Below are 18,483 nucleotides of genomic sequence, written 5' to 3' on the forward strand. Positions count from 1 at the left end.
TAATATATTAATAAACCATAATAACCTCTTTCTCTATTATTAATCCAGTTAAGTTGCTTCGATGAAGGCAACCCAAAAGGACCATGCTACAACCGGGTCAAGTACATACCAAATATAGTTATGGGCTTAGACACTAATCCCACAGTCTCTGGCTTGGATAAGTCTAATAACTATAATTGAAAGTACGACTTCAAGATCCGATTAGTAATCATAGCTCTCAAAAGTCGTTATCAAACTCTGACACGTCCTTTAGATAAGGGATCGTATAGTCCTCCGCTCTCAAGATATCGTGTGGACAATTACATGGAACATAGTCATACTTATTGCCCAACAGTTTGTTTCTCGATCTCTGATTCGTCTAACATAGAACTTAATTGAACACATCAACTTAGTCCTGACTGGGCCCGACATATAAGTCAAACCAAATCATTGAAGGGCCCAAGATCTCGCTTTTAGCCTCATAGGATAAAAGGAACAGATAAACTTTGACTTATATGTTTGTACTATTTACTCATCAAATTATACACAACAATGCGTTTTATAACATCAAGTTACTGATACGTTTACACATTATCAATGCACAACTGACTCGTAAACAATAACTCATATATCTAGGTTTAAAGACTATATGATATTATCATCTCACAATCACTCGTGATTAAATTCCATGAAGTGATTCATGTGAGTGCGGTTTTAATCCAATACTCAAATCATATTTCATAAGTAAGCATGAACGTTGTAGCAAACATTTGCTATGTCTAAACACTTAGACAATCTACAAGCCAATTCATGACAGTCTTCTTTCATACCTACTTCCAAAGTATGATCGACCGTGGATAGTTTAAATAATCTTATTATTCAGGAAGTCAAAACATGCAAAGTGAAACAATAGTAAATAATTAACACAAGACAGTAACTTTACTTATAAATAAAACTCCTTTATTTAAACATCAAATGTTAATTAAAATTTATCTATTACAAGTTTCTAAGGCTATCTAATTACTAAAACTAATATCTTACTTCAGCCCAATGCTCCTAGTGTGCTGCAAGTGCTTAACCATACTCAGTCCCTTCGTAAGGGGATCTGTTGGGTTCTCTTATGACGATACCCTCTTCACTACGAGGAGTCTCTCTTCTACCTGATGTCTAAAGAAATGATATTTCCTGTCAATATGCCTGGATCTGCCATGATCCCTCAGTTCCTTGATTAAGGCAACCGCACCTTCGTTATCGCAAAAAATCTATATAGGCTCCTTTACGGCCGATACAACTTCAAGGTCTCCGATGAAGTTCTTTAGCCATATCGCCTCCTTTGATGCTTCGCTCGCTGCTATGTACTCTGATTCGCACGTTGAATCAGCTACAGTCTCCTGCTTGGAACTTTTCCAAGTCACTGCTCCTCAATTCAGGGTAAAGACCCAGCCTGACTGAAAGTGGAAATTATCTTGGTTGGTCTGAAAACTGGCGTCACTATACCCTCACACTCTTAAGTCATCACTCCCACCGAGGATAAGGAACCATTCCTTAGTCCTTCGTAGGTACTTAAGAATATTCTTTACTGCAGTCCAATGTGCTCTACCAGGGTTCCCTTGATATCTACTGACCATGCTCAGAGTGAAGGCCACATTAGGGAAAGTACATGTCATAGCATACATGATTGAGCCAACTATGGAAGCATAAGGTACTCTGCTCATCTCTACTATCTCGACATCGGTACTCGGGCTTTGAGTCTTACTCAACTTGGTACTGCTTTGGATTGGTAACTCCCCTTCCTTGGAATTTTCCATGCTAAAACATTTTAACACTTTATCTAAGTAAGTAATTTGACTAAGTCCTATTAGTCTCTTACTCCTGTTTCTCAAAATCCTTATCCCAAGAATATAAGCAGCTTCTCCGAGGACCTTCATAACGAAGCACTTCCCAAGCCAGGACTTAACCTCTTACAAGGTTGGGACGTCGTTTCCTATGAGCAGTATGTCTTCCACATACAAAACGAGAAAGCAAACTTTACTCCCACTGACTTTGACATATACACAGGGCTCATCCTCGCTTCTCGAAAAACCAAACTCTTTGACTTTCTCATCAAAAAAAAGATTCCATCTGCGAGATGCTTGTTTCAATCCATAAATGGATTTCTCAAGCTTACACACTCTGTTAGGGTGCTCTGTATTGACAAAACCCTTTGGCTGACTCATGTAAACATCCTCAGCCAACTTCCCATTAAGGAAAGTGGTTTTGACATCCATCTGCCATATTTCATAATTATGAAACACAGTCTTCTTCTTGAAGATCCATTTGCACCCGACCGTCTTACGACCTAGCACATTGTCAACCAAGTTCCAAACTTGATTGTCATACATGGACAAAATCTCGCTGTTCATAACCTCTTTCCATTTCACATACTCTGGGCCTGCCATGGCTTCCTTGTAGGTGTTAGGTTCATCCAAATATATTAGTGTACTATCACTAATAAACGTATCACCCTCAACAGTTATATGGAATCCATATAATACGGCTGGAACACTAACTCTACTAGAACGTCTAAGAGGTAGGGACTCGTCAATTGGTTCAACCAGAGTTTCCTCCTCGGGTTGAGTGCCAGCGTTAGAGGTTCCTTCATCGCTTGATTCTTGAATTTCTTCAAGATCAATTTGCCTCCCACTGTCCTCTTGGCATATGAGTTCTCGCTCTCGAAAAACCCCTATCCTCGCAATGAAGACAACATTGTCACTCGGTCTATAGAAGAGATATCCAAAGGACTTCTATGGATAGCCGATGAAAATACACCGCTCACTACGAGGTTCGATCTTGTCGTGAGTCTCTCGTCTTACGAAAGCCTTGCAACCCCAAACCTTGATATGTGCCAACGAGGGAGCTTTCGCTGTCCACATCTCGTGAGGTGTTTTGGCAACCTTCTTAGTTAGGAATAGATTAATGATATGGGCATCAGTCTCTAAGGCATACCCCTAAAATGAAATAGGTAATGAAGCATGACTCATCATGGAACGAACCATGTCCAATAGGGTTCACTTGCGCCTCTCAGCCATACCATTCAACTGCGGTGTCCTAGATGGAGTCAATTGCGAAACAATTTCGCATTCCTTAAAGTAGTCGTGTAATTCCATACTAAGGTACTCACCTCCTCGATTGGATCGGAGCATCTTAATTTTCCTGACCAACTGATTCTCCACATCTTGTTTAAACTCTTTGAACTTTTCAAAGGTTTCTGACTTGTGCTTGATTAAGTAGATATACCCATATCTGCTATAATCATCGGTAAAAGTCACATAGAAGCGGTTTTCATTCCTTGTGGTGGATCTAAAGGGCCCACATACATCAGTATGTATGAGATCCAATAAACCCTAACCCCTTTCACAAGTGCCAGTGAAGGGTGACTTTGTCATCTTTCCAAGTAAACAAGACTTGCACGTGTCATCGTCCCTAAGGTCGAATGACTCCAACACTCCATCCTTTTGGAGTTGGGATATGCGCTTATTGTTGACATGTCCAAGACGACAATGCCACAAACATTCCTTATCGAAACTATTAGAAGAATCGATATGCGACACATCATTTCCTAAGTTGTCTGCAACCATCACAGTTTCATATATTCCATTACAAGGCAATGCTTCAAAATAGAAAGTACCATTCAAGAAAGAATTAATAGAACCATTTTCATTATTAAACAAAAATCTAAAACCTTTTTTATAAGAACCATGAAAAGAAATAATGTTTCGTGTCATTTCTAACGAATAGCAACAATTATTCAAATATAGACCTAACCCACTACTAAGCACTAAAGAGTAAACTCCAATCTTGGTGACAGGCGATGTTTTCCTATTCCCCATGATCAAGTTTATCTTCCCATGCTCCACATCCCTACTACTTCTTAGACCTTGCAAATCAGAACAAATGTGAAAACCACATCCTGTATTGAGGACCCAAGACATAGCATCTGATGAGTTATTAAAATGAATAGTATAAATACCTGTGAAGGTGGACTTTATCTTCCCATCCTTTATGTCTTGCAGGTACTTCAGACAACTTCGTTTCCAATGCCCTTTCTTATGGCAGAAGAAGCACTCTGCATCCTTCGGGTTGGAAGAGGGAGCAACAGGACCAACTTTGGTTCCACTAGAAGAGGTACCATCATGAGACTTTCCCTTGTGGCTCTTAGAAGGAGCCTTCCTATTCTTTCCCTTTCCTTGTCTAATTGCAAAGATAGGGGCAGCAGTAGTAGGAGTAGATGCAATAGATTTTCCTTTTAGACTACTCTCAACAGTCCTTAGCAGACCTTGAAGCTTGCTTAGAGTGACCTCCTCATTGTTCATGTGGTAGGTTATACGAAACTAGTCGTAGCAAGGAAGTAAGGAGTGTAGAATGATATCTATGGCCAAATCCTCATCAAAGTTAACATTTAACTTCAGCAAGCAGTCCACGTATCTTTTCATTTTCTGCAAGTGGGCCGTGATAGACTCTCTATCCTTCATTTTAGTAGTGATCATCGCAGCGATGATCTCATACCATTCCTGCCTAGCACTTTGATGGTACCTTTCCATCAAATCTTGGTGCATCTCATAGGGATAGTAGTCCTCGTAGGACTTTTGGATTTCCGTAGTCATTGTTACGAGCATGATGCAATAAACCTTCATAGCATCTCGCTCGTGGGTTTCGTAAGAAGCGATTTCTTCGTGAGTAGCAGTGTTGACATTAACCTCTATCAGCTCCTTATCGAGATCATACTCCTTGTCCTCGTAACGGGTGACCATGCGAATGTTGCGGATCCAATCATTGAAATTGGACCCATCAAATATCACCCTCCCACACAAGTTCATGAGTGAGAATGAGCCGGAAAGGGTCAAGCCAGAAGTGTTGTTGTTCGATGTAGACATCTGAAATAGAAAAAGGAACAAAGTTTAGATTAGATAAGAATCCCCAATTAAACATCCAAATGAGAAATTAGGGCTAGGACCCAACAACATTATTTACAATTTAGAATAGGGATGTCATAATCCAAACTACAAATAATTTGAAGGTATGTAAATGACGATTTGCCAATTTCCACCATGAAAAACGAAAAAGACAATTAAGTTTTAAATGAGTTGAAATTCCTAGATCTTTTGAGATTCATTGAATTTTTCAATGGCATGTTTAAATCTTGGTATGCCCTTCAAGTTAGTGACTGGGATACCGAGGATCACAAACAAGGTGTAAATAACCATGCAAATATACTTGGTACTCTCGATGTTATTTATCACCTAATCAATGTGTCGGTTAACCACACACGCTCCATTGATCTATGATAAACATCGAGCCACCCTTTACCACCATTTCTAGTCCATATTAGTGTGCCGGTAATCCATGCATGCTCTACTAACTACTTGGTAGGGTGCAAAGTGTAATTTCATGGAATAGCATCATTCACATTTTTCCTAAAGTAACTAAGATTGGGAATTTTGTAAAAAATATTTAGTTACTTTATATATTCCAGGGGTGGCTCAACCAATTTGGGGGCTCTAAGCAAACAAAAAAAATTAGGGCCCTTCAAGTAAGCAAACAGTATCGAACTTGAGACCTTTAGTTTTATAAACCATTGTTTTTACCACTAGGCCAAACTTCAACTTGCCTTTGTAACCCAAGAAATACATATATATATATATATATATATATATATATATATACATATATAATAAGATAAGCTTTAAAATTAGGGGTTGTTTAGAATTGGGGGCCCTAAGCCCTTGCTTAGTTTTGCAAAGGGTAGAGTCGGTCCTGATATATTCATTATACTTTTAATGAGGAATTAGTTGCCCTATCCTATCCGTTTGGCTAACGACGCTCCACCAATCAAGGAAGCGATGGATGAGAGTGGACACCCATTAAACTGCCATTTTATAGGCAACAACCTTATATCCCCCTTATATAGATCAGCTTCGTGAATGAGGCCTACTAACGGTAAGACTAGCTTAATCTTATACACACACACACACACACACATATATATATATATATATATATATATATATATATATATATATATATATATAAATTAATCTTATAATATTATAATAGTATAAGGGTTGAATTTTAAACTTGTAAAATTCTAGGGTTTAGAATATAAATATTTCAAAATTAAAATTTTAATCAAAATTTTAAATTTCAAAGTTTTGAAAGTTTTCAAAACATATTTTATATCAAATTAGAAAATTATTAATTAATCATATTATTAATATTTATCACATAATTTGACCTAATCTTTTCTTTTACAAGATAATTCAAATCAAAAATACAAATAATTAAATTTATCTTATAAAACAAGTAATTATCTTATTTTTGACAATTATCCTTCAATTGAATTAGGATAATCAATACCATATTGAAAAAATCGAGTTTTATCAGTCAAAATCATTTTTGGTATTTATCCCAATTCAATTTTAGTCAAAATCCCAAAAAATCAGCCACTAAACGAGCCGACTCGCCGAGTCACAGAACTGGACTCGTCGAGTAGCCCTGACCCGTCGAGTTCATCTGGTGACTCGACGATTCCATCAGTCAGAGGCATAATTTTTCGACTTTTGAGCTTGAACAAATTATCTATGCATCAAATACAAAAGAGAAATGATCTAGACTCTAATACCACTGTTGGGTTATGAGCAAAACAACATTCCTATGGTGTTCATGCAAACCCTAATGCTTGGATCTAGTTTTTCTATTTCTACATGCAACAATTTTGTCCAATACCTGAAAACCCTAATCTAACATACAACAAAAACAAAAATAACATCTAATAAACAAGTTAGAAAGTTAGCTTGATTGTTGCTTGAAGATCTTGAGCTTTTGAGAACCTTATCACCTCAAATGTTGTCCCTCTAATAGATCACAAACACCAAAGAAAGTTGGAGAATATTAGAGAGAGAGAGAGAGGGGAAGGTAATTTTCGGCTCTTGAACTCTTGTTAGGGTTTGGGGTAGCCGAAAATTGCAAGCCAAGGGGTTCCTTATATAGGTGAGGAATTAGGGTTTCAGTCAAATGCTTATCCGGTTGCTTAGGCTCTAAGCAGCCCATAAGAATCTTCCAGAACCAAGCCCCTTGGACGATTTCAACATGGGCTTCCCTATGAAATCGTCCAACCCTTATTTAGGGTTTCCTCAGCCCACAATGCAACTATCCAATAATTACAAGTTCAGTCCCTTTAATTCAATTAACCTCTTTTGACCACAAAATTAATTCTAAATTAATTATTGACCAAAGTTAATTAAATAATATGATTTCTTCGTTAATATATTATTCATATAATATATTAATAAACAATAATAACCTCTTTTCTATTATTCATCCAGTCAAGTTGCTTCGGTGAAGGCAACCCAAAAGGACCATGCTACAACCTGTCACACCCCAAAACCGGAACGGCGGAAACGTTCTGGGGTGGATGACGTCATGTCAAGTATCACAACATATGCAGTATAGTAATCAAAGTACAACAACCATTGCATTAATAGTAATAATTTTACATCGGTTACATGTTATAGTAATATCAAAGTAATTACAGAACATAACATAGATGCAGCTCGGTACTAGGCTGTCTTCACAAAAGCTCCTGGGATGTACCTGTCTATCGCTGACCTGAGAATACAAGTTATTTTGAAAGAGAGTATCAGCATTTTATAATGCTGGTGAGTCCATAAGTATTTAGTGTCATTTGTATAAATACGCATTTTTATTCAAAATAACTTTATGAAAAGTAGTAGTTTAGAATCTACGTTGTATTAGCGTCCTTTCCAGAAAATCCTATATTTTCTAAATAAAAACAGTCTTCTACCAAGATCTGACTGATTTATGTTTTAAGGAGTAGTTTTCCCCAAATTACTATCATTACCAAATACATAATTGACTTTAAAAGAGTAATGAGAAAATCAAAAGTGAAGATACTAAGGGAAAAATAACATATGCCTCAACAGTTATACTGCTGACTAAGGCAAAAGAAATCATAGACTCTAGGAGAGTATCGAATGAATGATATGTCTGGCTTAGTCTAACAAAAGGAAACACAGAACCCAGACGGTATCAAATGAATGATACAGCTAGCAAGGTCTAAAACAAAGAAACACAGACCCCAGACAGTATCAAATGAACGATACAGCTATCAAGGTCTAAAACAAAGGGTGAATGTGAACTCGTATGTAACCTTGTTGATCGACGATAGAGTATCTGATGACCCTCTAGGTCACGTGTAGAGGTAGTGGCAGTAGAGGTAGTGACATTATGTCACCCATGGGCCTTACCGGCGCGGACTGTAGCTAGTAGTCAGGGTGTGGGAGTGTCGATCCCATATAGATCTATACACATGATGTTCGCTCTCCTTCCCGAAGACTCTGGTTACACGGCGATGGCGCTATGAGGCGTCGTAGAGGGAAATAGTGTGTCACATTCTAAAGAGATAGAGATAGAGATAAAGATAGAGATAGAGATAGAGATAGAGATATAGATAGAGATAGAAATAGAGATAGAGATAGAGATAGAGATAGAGATAGAGATAGAGATAGAGATAGAGATAGTGTCTCCTAACTATTCCTATAATAGTTACTAGTGTTTCTGGTCTATGAATGGGTCGATGGAAACCTTTATGTCTATACATGTATACATAATATATAACTAATGTTTGAACGACCTTCGGACGGACAACTGATACCCACCAGACCACATCCCAATGAGGAAAAGGAAATAAGGCGAACTAGCCTTCCTAAGTCTTTCAAACATTATTTATATAACTATACAAATACATGCATGCATTTAACGAAATAAAAGCATAGAAGAAAACTGTGAAGAAAACTTTGGAAAAACTTTACACATAAGAAATTTACGACTTGATGTCATTTTGTAAAACAAGTTTGGAAATCTTTGGAATCCTTTGAAAAACCTTTCATAACAACTTTGAAAATGATTTGTATAAAACAGATTAAGTGAAGAAAACCTTTAACAAGAGTTGAAAGCGAGATTGGAACATCTCAAGCTGGTTAAAACAGTTATCATGTAAAAATTTATTTTGCTATACAATTATTAATCACATGTGATTTATCTAATAACTGTACAGTCCAACTTGTATTCCCCCCTATAAAAAGCAGTTAAAATCATTTAAAAGGTTAATTCAGGGCTATGAACTCACCTGTTGTAAGTGGATCGGATGGAGGTGCCGGTTGGGTGCTCGGTGCCAAGTAAAGACTTGAACACACTTAGTGACCTATTAACATATGATGACATATGTTTACATACAATTAGTGATTATAATACTAATTAAACACGTATAAGCATCCTAATGTGCGGAAAACACTTTGGTCAAGTGCTAGGAGGCTATTGGGTTGCAATAAGGGAGTGTATGGCCTAGTTAGGGAGTTTACTCTTCAAGAGTAAACTCTTTATAAAGTTTTCGGCCCTAAGACCATATCCCCATGAGTTTATGGCCATAAACTCATGGGTGGTGTGCTCTTGGATGTTTTAAGGTCTTATATCACTCGTAGAATTAGGCTAGGTTCAAATCTAGGGCATAGGAAAGGGTTAAGGCTCCAAATGGACCATTTTAGGGAGTTCACGGTTGTAAACCTAGAGTTTATGGCTGTAAACTCTCACTTGGTCATTCCCTTCATGAATTAAGGTCTTAAATGAAAGGGTATAAAGTTCTATGCATTTTTCCAAGTCAAATGGAGAAGTTAGGGCATCATATGGCCTCATTATGGGAGTTTACGGCCCATGGACCAATCCTTGGGGGGTTTACGGCCGTAAACTCCTAGGTCCTTGGTTTCTTTGATGTTTAAAGCCCCTACTTCATTTGTGGTTGATTCTAGACATTTTCCCAAGCCATAGGAGGTGTTTAAGGGCAAGTTTAACACCTTAAAAGGTGTTCAGGGCCCATGAAGAGGGGTTTACGGTCCAAGAGTGTTCTTGGGCCGTAAACTCATGTCTACTCCTCAAAATGCAAGGTTTTGGTGTTCTAAGCTCGTATGTGTAAGTCCATAAGTCATTTCTAAGCCCTAGGAGTGATTTAGAAGGGTTTTGGGGCTTCAAAACCCCACTTATGGGTGTTTACGGTCCAAGAGTGTTCTTGGGCCGTAAACACATGATTTTGACCCTATTGTATGTATTAAACACGAATTTTCATGTTAAATGAGCTAAACAAAAAGTTAGGATAGATTACCTACGATTTTGGAGCTCGAAATGGGCGTTTTTGGATCGAAGGCAACTTGTAGAGAGAGAGAGAGTAGAGAGAGGGTGGAAAAGTTCCAAATGGAGTCCACTCACCCTTATATAGGGTTTGAGTTTGTGGCTCGGAGGAAATCTACCCGATACTGACATTAAACGGGGCTTTGGTCGCACCCGATTAAATGGTCGTAATTTGACTTGGTTGAAACTAAAACTTTTCAAGGGGTTATTGAGGGTGTTTCTAATTTGCTCCAACCCTTATGAAGTCATAATAAAGTCCCTATTTAATTAACCTAATCCAAAAAGGTTAACGGACAATTTAATAAAGTGGGTTCTATTAACGGAAGATGAGGATAAAAATGATCGGATAAATTTTGGGTTGTCACACAACCGGGTCAAGTACAAACAAAATATAGTTATGGGCTTAGACACTAATCCAACAACATATTGCTTTAATTCGGCATGTTGACTTTCCACTCTATTAGTTGTGTGATTACCAAAGTTAAGAAATTTATCAATCCAAGTGGATACAAACATTTCCTTATATGGTTTCAGCTACACTTTCTTTAAATATCTCAAGACGTCTTAAAAAATGCAAATTGATTTTTTAGTAAAGATATATAAAACATTGATGTTTTCAAATATATTAAAAATACATGGACAATTGAGTAGAAATGTTTCCACATGGGTCAACTTGATCTTGTATGCTTCCTTTGTGTCCGATTGAATCAATAAAGTCCACAATTTGTATAAAGCATCAAAACATTTCTTTTGTGACATCCCCAAATTTACGGTCATTTTAAAAACTTTATTTATGCTTATTTTAAAACAAAATATTTCTTTTGTTGTGGAATTGGTCCCAAAAATATTATTTCAATGTGAGATAATATTAACATTAAATATTTTCGAATAAATGTTCATTATTGATATTCTTTCAAAACTTGATATGTCATAATTTATACATAACATAAGCATAAACAGGCCATATATTAATTTACACTAATGATCGACATCTCTTTTAATCTCTCAGTGTAAGGTATCTTTGCATCGATACTTGTGATACAAATTAACTGAGTGTGTCATGTTAGGAAACCTGGTGAGATACAAATGGTTTTCAACCCACAATATTATAATATTTAGTTATATATTCTTCAGCATTCAAATAACCCAATTACCCTATTCATGTTATCCTCACTTTTTAATCCTAGTATGGTGATCTCGAGTAACCTTTCCTAAAGGATCTCTGTCCGTACTAGGATAATATTTTGGATAAGCATGACAGTACAAAAGTACTTGGATACGCACAATAGTACAATAATATTTGGATAAGCATGACATTATGTGACATCCCCAAAATCTCGGCCAGAAAAGACCGATTTTCATTTATGCTTTTAAATAATTTCCGAGTAAATCCTTTTGATTTGAAAGAGTTGCGGAATTTGTTCCCAAAACAAAACATGATAAAATAATATTTATCAAAGCATTTCATCAAGAGATGCATTTTCATTATATAATCAAAACTCGGGATGTCATGTTCCGATACAGACCATAAAGCATAAACGATAACATTACAAGTCATTCAACAAATATATACATATACAGACTTGTAAACAAAACAACAAGATGATCCATCCATCTTACGCCCTTGTGCCACTTCCTGTAATACAAATAAAACTGAGTGGGTCAGGCTTGGGAGCCTGGTGAGCATATAGGGTTTTCAACCCACAATAAATAAGTTATATTTAATTTCACCAACCAATCACTATCCCGATTACCTATTCCCATTATCCTCACTTTACGTCCCTAAAACAACATCTATCTCAAGGGACCTAATCTAGGATTTTCATCAGGACGGACATCACTGCTAAGGGGTTTCCTCAACAATAGATATCCTAAAGGCAACCATGAGGGGGATAGAGTACACCGGTGAACACATCATTCACAACACCTACAGGTTATGAACCTGCTAGCGTTCCACTAGACTGTCTAGAAAGAGTCTGTGGTCGTTATCCATACTCCGCTGAATAACTAGATCAACAACAACAACAACATCGAGGCCTCTCATCTGTTTATTACACACCAACTATCTACCCATGTTCTACCCAACATATTAGTAGATAAGAATATATATTTTCATACATAGTTTAAAACCTGTATATCATTTTCATTCCATATATATATTCCGCATAACAGATGAGGCATACCACATAACACGTATTTCATAGAAAGCAATTTAGATCTATGAGATGGAATAAAGTGAATATCCATTCATGCATACAATCACAAAATATACACATAACAAGTATATCATATAAAATACTTCATAGTTACTCGTTAGAAGAAAGTAACTACACCCTCACACATATAAACCACAATTTACTTAATACACTCAAACCGTACTTGTATTATTATCGTGTTTATGAAAGGTAGTATACACTCACTTGATCAGAAGATGATCGGACAACACTACGACTTGCAGAAGTAGTAATCCACAGCAGATCTGGAAGATCTCCACAAAAAATCGAACTTCTAGCGGGCAGAGCTTCGGCTCGGGAACCGCATTTCTCGGGATCTTCGGGATCTCGGGACTTGCCTCGGGGCTCGAGAATAATACCGGGGCTTTGGGGTATTTTTGGCACGCAAAACGATGCAAAAAGGGAGAGAGAAGAGAGGAAATTAGCAAAATAGCCGGCTGCCCTCGCATCCTATTTATAGGAGGCTGGAGCCTCGGAGTACGTGGGGCGTACAGGCCTCGAAGTCATCACTGCATGCGTCATCCGAAGTGTCGACACTCTTCGGAGTACGCGGGGCGTACGTCGGATCGGACTGTTGACTCCCCCTTCGGATAATGCCGGATTTTTCAATTAAAAATAAATACAAATTATTTATCAAATTTCGGAAATTCATATCTTCTTCATACGAACTCCGTTTTCGACGTTCTTTATATCCACGGAAAGGAGAGACTACGCTCTACAACTTTCGTTTAGACTCCGTCGGCAAATTTTGACTTTATTTTTATGATTTATTTTTAATAGGCCACGACAGAAAAACTTCGTTATAAATTCATAACTTCTTCGTTTGACGTCCGTTCTCGCCTAACTTTTTATCGCTTCGATACCAACAACGAGACCTTCGATCCTCGTTTAGATTGTTTCGGCTAAAAACCGCTCGATCTCAAATCGAGTATTTCAGGCTGCATACCGCTAAGTCGAAACTTCGATAAATCAAAACTTCCTCATACGAAGTCAGATTTGGGCGTTATATATATATATATATATATATATATATATATATATATATATATATATATATATATATATATATATTCGGAAACCTCGTTTCAACTACTACAACATTAACCAAAGATATTAAGTTCATTTTACACTTAAATTTTGATGCTTATTTTTATTCTTAATTAATTAAACCACATAATTAAGCAATTAAGCACAAAACACATAATACTCAAATAATACATTCTTATTATTTCAAAACGGGTTACAAAGGTTAACCTAGACTATTACATTGATAAAAAAATGGCAAGCCCGAAAACACAGGCGTTACAATTCTCTCCACCTTAGAATGATTCCGTCCCCGGAATCACTCATCAACAAACAAATGCGGATAGCGACCCATCATGTCACTCTCCGTCTCCCAGGTGAGATTCGGCCCATTCGTGTGTTTCCATCGGACAAGCACTAACCCAACCATCTTGCGTCGTAATTTCTTAGTCTTTCGGTCAACAATTGCCTCCGGTTCTGCAATCAACCTTTTGTTCTCATCAATTCTCAATTCAGAAATTGGAATTATGTCGGGAACTTCTCCCTTGAACTTCCTCAAATAACACACATGAAAAGTGTTATGAATTCCATTCAGTTCTTCTGGTAGTTCGAGCTTGTACCAATCCTATGAAGAACTTTAAACGGTCCAATAAACCTTGGACTCAACTTTCCCCTTTTACCAAATCTTATAAGTCCCTTCCACGGCGAGACTTTAAGCAAAACCGAATCCCCAACCTCAAAAGTCATCGGTCTTCGCTTCTTGTCAGCATAGCTCTTTTGACGATCCTGAGCCGCTAACATTCTTTCCCTAATTATTTTCAACTTTTCAGCAGTTTCATGGACTATCTCCGGTCCCATAAACTGCTTTTCCCCAGCCTCAAGCCAACAAGACGGCATACAACACTTCTGTCCATACAAAGCTTGGTAAGGTGCCATCTTAATGCTCGAGTGGAAACTATTATTGTAGGAAAATTCTACCAATGGTAAATGTTCATCCCAATTACCTAGGAATTCCAAGGTACATGCTCTCAGCATATCTTCAAGCGTTTGTATCGTTCGTTCGCTCTGACCATCAGTCTGCGGATGGTAAGCTGTACTTAAACACAACTTGGTACCCAATTCCTCTTGTAGACTTTTCCAAAATCGTGAGGTGAAACGGCTATCACGATCCGACACAATCATTAACGGAACACCGTGAAGCCTCGCAATTTCCTTTACGTAAGAATTCGCAAGCTTCTCCATAGACCATTTCTCCTTGGCCACTATGAAATGTGCACTCTTAGTGAATCGATCAACGACCACCCAAATCATGTCGTGACCATTCTTTGTTCTGGGCAGTTTAGTGACAAAATCCATAGCAATGTCTTCCCACTTACCCATAGGTACAGGTAAAGGTTCTAAACTCCCGTACGGTTTCTGATGTTGTGTCTTGACTCTCGCGCAAGTCACACACTCCGCCACATACTTTGCAACATCAAGCTTCATCGTCGGCCACCCGTAGTAGGGTTTCAGGTCCCTATACATTTTAGTGCTACCCGGATGAATCGAGTACATGGTCTTGTGAGCTTCTTCCATCAGAAGATCTCTGACTCCTCCTATCTTAGGTATCCAAATCCGATCTTGGAACACCTTCAGTCCGTGACTGTTTACACCGAACACCAACGTTTTGACCAAACGTTCCTCCTTTCGGTCATTCTTCTCAGAAGCTTCGCTCTGAGCTTTCTTTATACTTTCCAAAATAGTCGAGACAACTTCAATTCTCAATGCTCTTGGCCTTTTCCTTTCAAGATTGACTTTCCGACTGAGAGCATCAGCAACAGCATTAGCTTTACCGGGGTGGTAAAGTATCTCGCAGTCGTAGTCTTTAAGTAATTCTAGCCAGCGTCGTTGCCTCATATTTAATTCCTTCTGATTAAAGAGATATTGGAGACTCTTATGATCAGTGAAAAGTTTGCACTTCGTGCCATAGAGGTAATGCCTCCATATTTTCAGAGCGAAAACTACCGCTGCCAACTCCAAATCATGAGTCTGGTAGTTCTTTTCATGCTCTTTCAGCTGTCGAGACGCATATGCTATCACCTTTTCTCTTTGGGTCAAAACACAACCCAATCCAACCCCAGACGCATCGCTATAAACAGCGAAGTCTTCAACTCCATCGGGTAGAGAAAGTATCGGTGCCTCGCATAGCTTCTTCTTTAGCTTCTCGAATGCTTCTTTATGCTTATCATCCCAAGCATAAGTAGCTCCTTTGTGGGTCAAAGCTGTCAACGGAGTAGCAATCGAAGAAAAGCCTTGGATAAACCTGCGGTAATATCCGGCTAATCCTAAAAAGCTTCGAATCTCCGTGGGAATTTTCGGTTGTTCCCACTTCGTTACAGCTTCAATCTTTACTGGATCAACCATTATCCCTTCTTGGTTGACCACGTGACCCAAGAATTGGACTTCACGAATCCAAAAATCACATTTGGAGAACTTTGCATACAACTTCTCCTTCTTCAAAACTTCTAACACTTCTCGCAAGTGTCTGCCATGCTCCTCCTGGATTTTCGAGTAAATCAGAATGTCGTCTATGAACACTATCACGGATTTATCAAGGAAAGGATTACAAACCCTATTCATTAAATCCATGAATGCTGCCGGAGCATTGGTTAGTCCAAACGACATAACCAAGAACTCGTAGTGTCCATATCTAGTTCTGAATGCAGTCTTCTCGATATCTTGCTCTCTTACTTTTAGCTGATGATATCCTGACCTTAGATCGATCTTCGAGAAATAGCTCGAACCTTGCAATTGATCAAACAGGTCATCAATCCTTGGCAACGGATATCTATTCTTTATTGTTGCTTTGTTCAGCTCTCGGTAATCAATGCACATTCTCATACTTCCATCTTTCTTCTTCACGAATAACACCGGAGCTCCCCAGGGTGATGAACTAGGTCTAATGAAACCTTTGTCCAATAACTCCTGAAGTTGCATCATTAGCTCCTTCATCTTTGTTGGTGCTAATCGATAAGGTGCTTTTGCAATCGGCGTCGTTCCTGGCAACAAGTCAATACGGAATTCCACTTGTCGATCTGGTGTTAATCCAGGAAGGTCTTCGGGAAATACTTCCGGATAATCACACACCACTGAAATATTTTGCATCACCTTCTTTTCCTTCCTAGCATCGATCACGAATGCTAAATATGATGTACACCCCTTGGTCAAACATTTTCTGGCTTTCATCAATGAAATGATTCCAGAATTTACTCTGCGTTTGTCCCCATACACCATAAACGAATCTTTCCCACGCGGGTTTACTTTGACTATTTTCTTCTTGCATAAAATTTCGGCGTCGTTGGCGCTAAGCCAATCCATTCCCAAAACGATGTCGAAACCACTTAGTTCGATAGGCAATAATTCCTCGTGGAACTTATTCCCATTCAGATCAATTAAGATGTTTTTCATGCGATGGCTAACAGGTATAAACTTGCCACTAGCAACTTCGACTAATAAGGCATTATCTAGTCTAACAACAGGCAAAGCTAGCTTTCTACCAAATCCATGCGATATAAAGGAGTAGTTGGCTCCAGAATCAAATAAAATTTGGGCAGGCAATTCGTTAACGAGAAAGGTACCTGAAGCGACATCAGCTTCATCTTTAGCAGCTTCCAGTGTCATCTGGAATGCTCTCGCCTTTGGCTTTGGCAGAATGTTGGGTCTAGCTGCCTCCTTCTTCTTCGGGCAGTCCCTCGACATGTGTCCCTCCTCACCACAACCATAGCAAACTTTCTTAGTGAGGGTACATTCATTAGCATAGTGCCCTGGCTTCCCACATTTGTAGCATGTGTTCGCCACCTCACATTTTCCATGATGCTTCTTCTTACATTTGTCGCACCATTTCGCTTCACCTCCACCTCCCCTCGAACCAGACTTCGAGAACTTGTTTTTCTTGTTGGACCCTGAAGTTACATCGAACTTCCTCTTTTCAGCAACATCTATTCTTTCCAGACCCTTTTCCTTCTGCTGGGCCTCCACATTCTTAGCTGCACGAACAACCGTTTTTAGAGTGGTTGCCATCTTGACTGTCGGACCAAAGTCGGCAGGCAGTCCATTAGCAAACCTCTCAATCTTGGAGAGTTCCGTTCGCACTAGGTATGGAAACAATTTCATTTTCTCTGTAAATGCAGTAGCATAGTCATCTATGCTCATCTTCCCCTTCTTCAAGTTTTGGAACTCATTGTTCAGATCAATCAGATCTATCTCTGAACAATATTGCACCCTTAGTTGTTCCAAGAACTCCTCCCATGACATTTTCCGGGCTTCTCCTCGTGGCATAGTATCTGCCAACAACTTCCACCAACTCAAGACTCCAGTCTTCAGTTGTCTAACCGCAAAGACGGTCTTCTGTTTGTTGCTACAGTCACAACTCTCAAATACCATCTCCATCTCGGAGATCTTATCCATTCTCTCAACAGACTTTGGGCTCCCAGAAAGACTTGGCGGTTTGGCGCCCAAGAAGTTCTTGTACATTCACCCATCCTTGTTGTTTCTCCTTTCTGGATCGTTCCTTCGTTCCCCTTGAGTCCCAACTTGACTCATCATGCGACTATTGTTCCCTTCCTCCGATTGCTCGGGAATCAATTCGGGTTCCTCAATAGGTATGATAGGTTCATCCCTATTATCATGCAACATCTGTCGCATCTCCTCCCTTTGTTCGGCTAGCATATCCCGAATCATGGCTTGCACCGCAACCATTGTTATTGGTTCTGGTGCTGCTGCTACAACAGGTATTTGCTCAATAACTGGCGGTTGATTCCTGTTTTCATCCGCGTTTCCAATGCCACTCCTTGTTCTCACCATTTTTGATCTACACACCGAATAAGGTGAAATTAGATCCTCATTCACGATATATATTCAAATCATCCTTATTACTCCGAAACGTTTACATGCTAGTTCTAATAACGTAGGCATACACTTAGAATCCTACACACATAAGGTTTCCAGATCCGGTCGGCAACAGACCGTAGAT

The sequence above is a fragment of the Lactuca serriola genome, chromosome 4 (genome assembly GCF_051521515.1).
Source record: "Lactuca serriola cultivar US96UC23 chromosome 4, Lser_US96UC23_V15, whole genome shotgun sequence".
Classification (NCBI taxonomy): domain Eukaryota; kingdom Viridiplantae; phylum Streptophyta; class Magnoliopsida; order Asterales; family Asteraceae; genus Lactuca; species Lactuca serriola.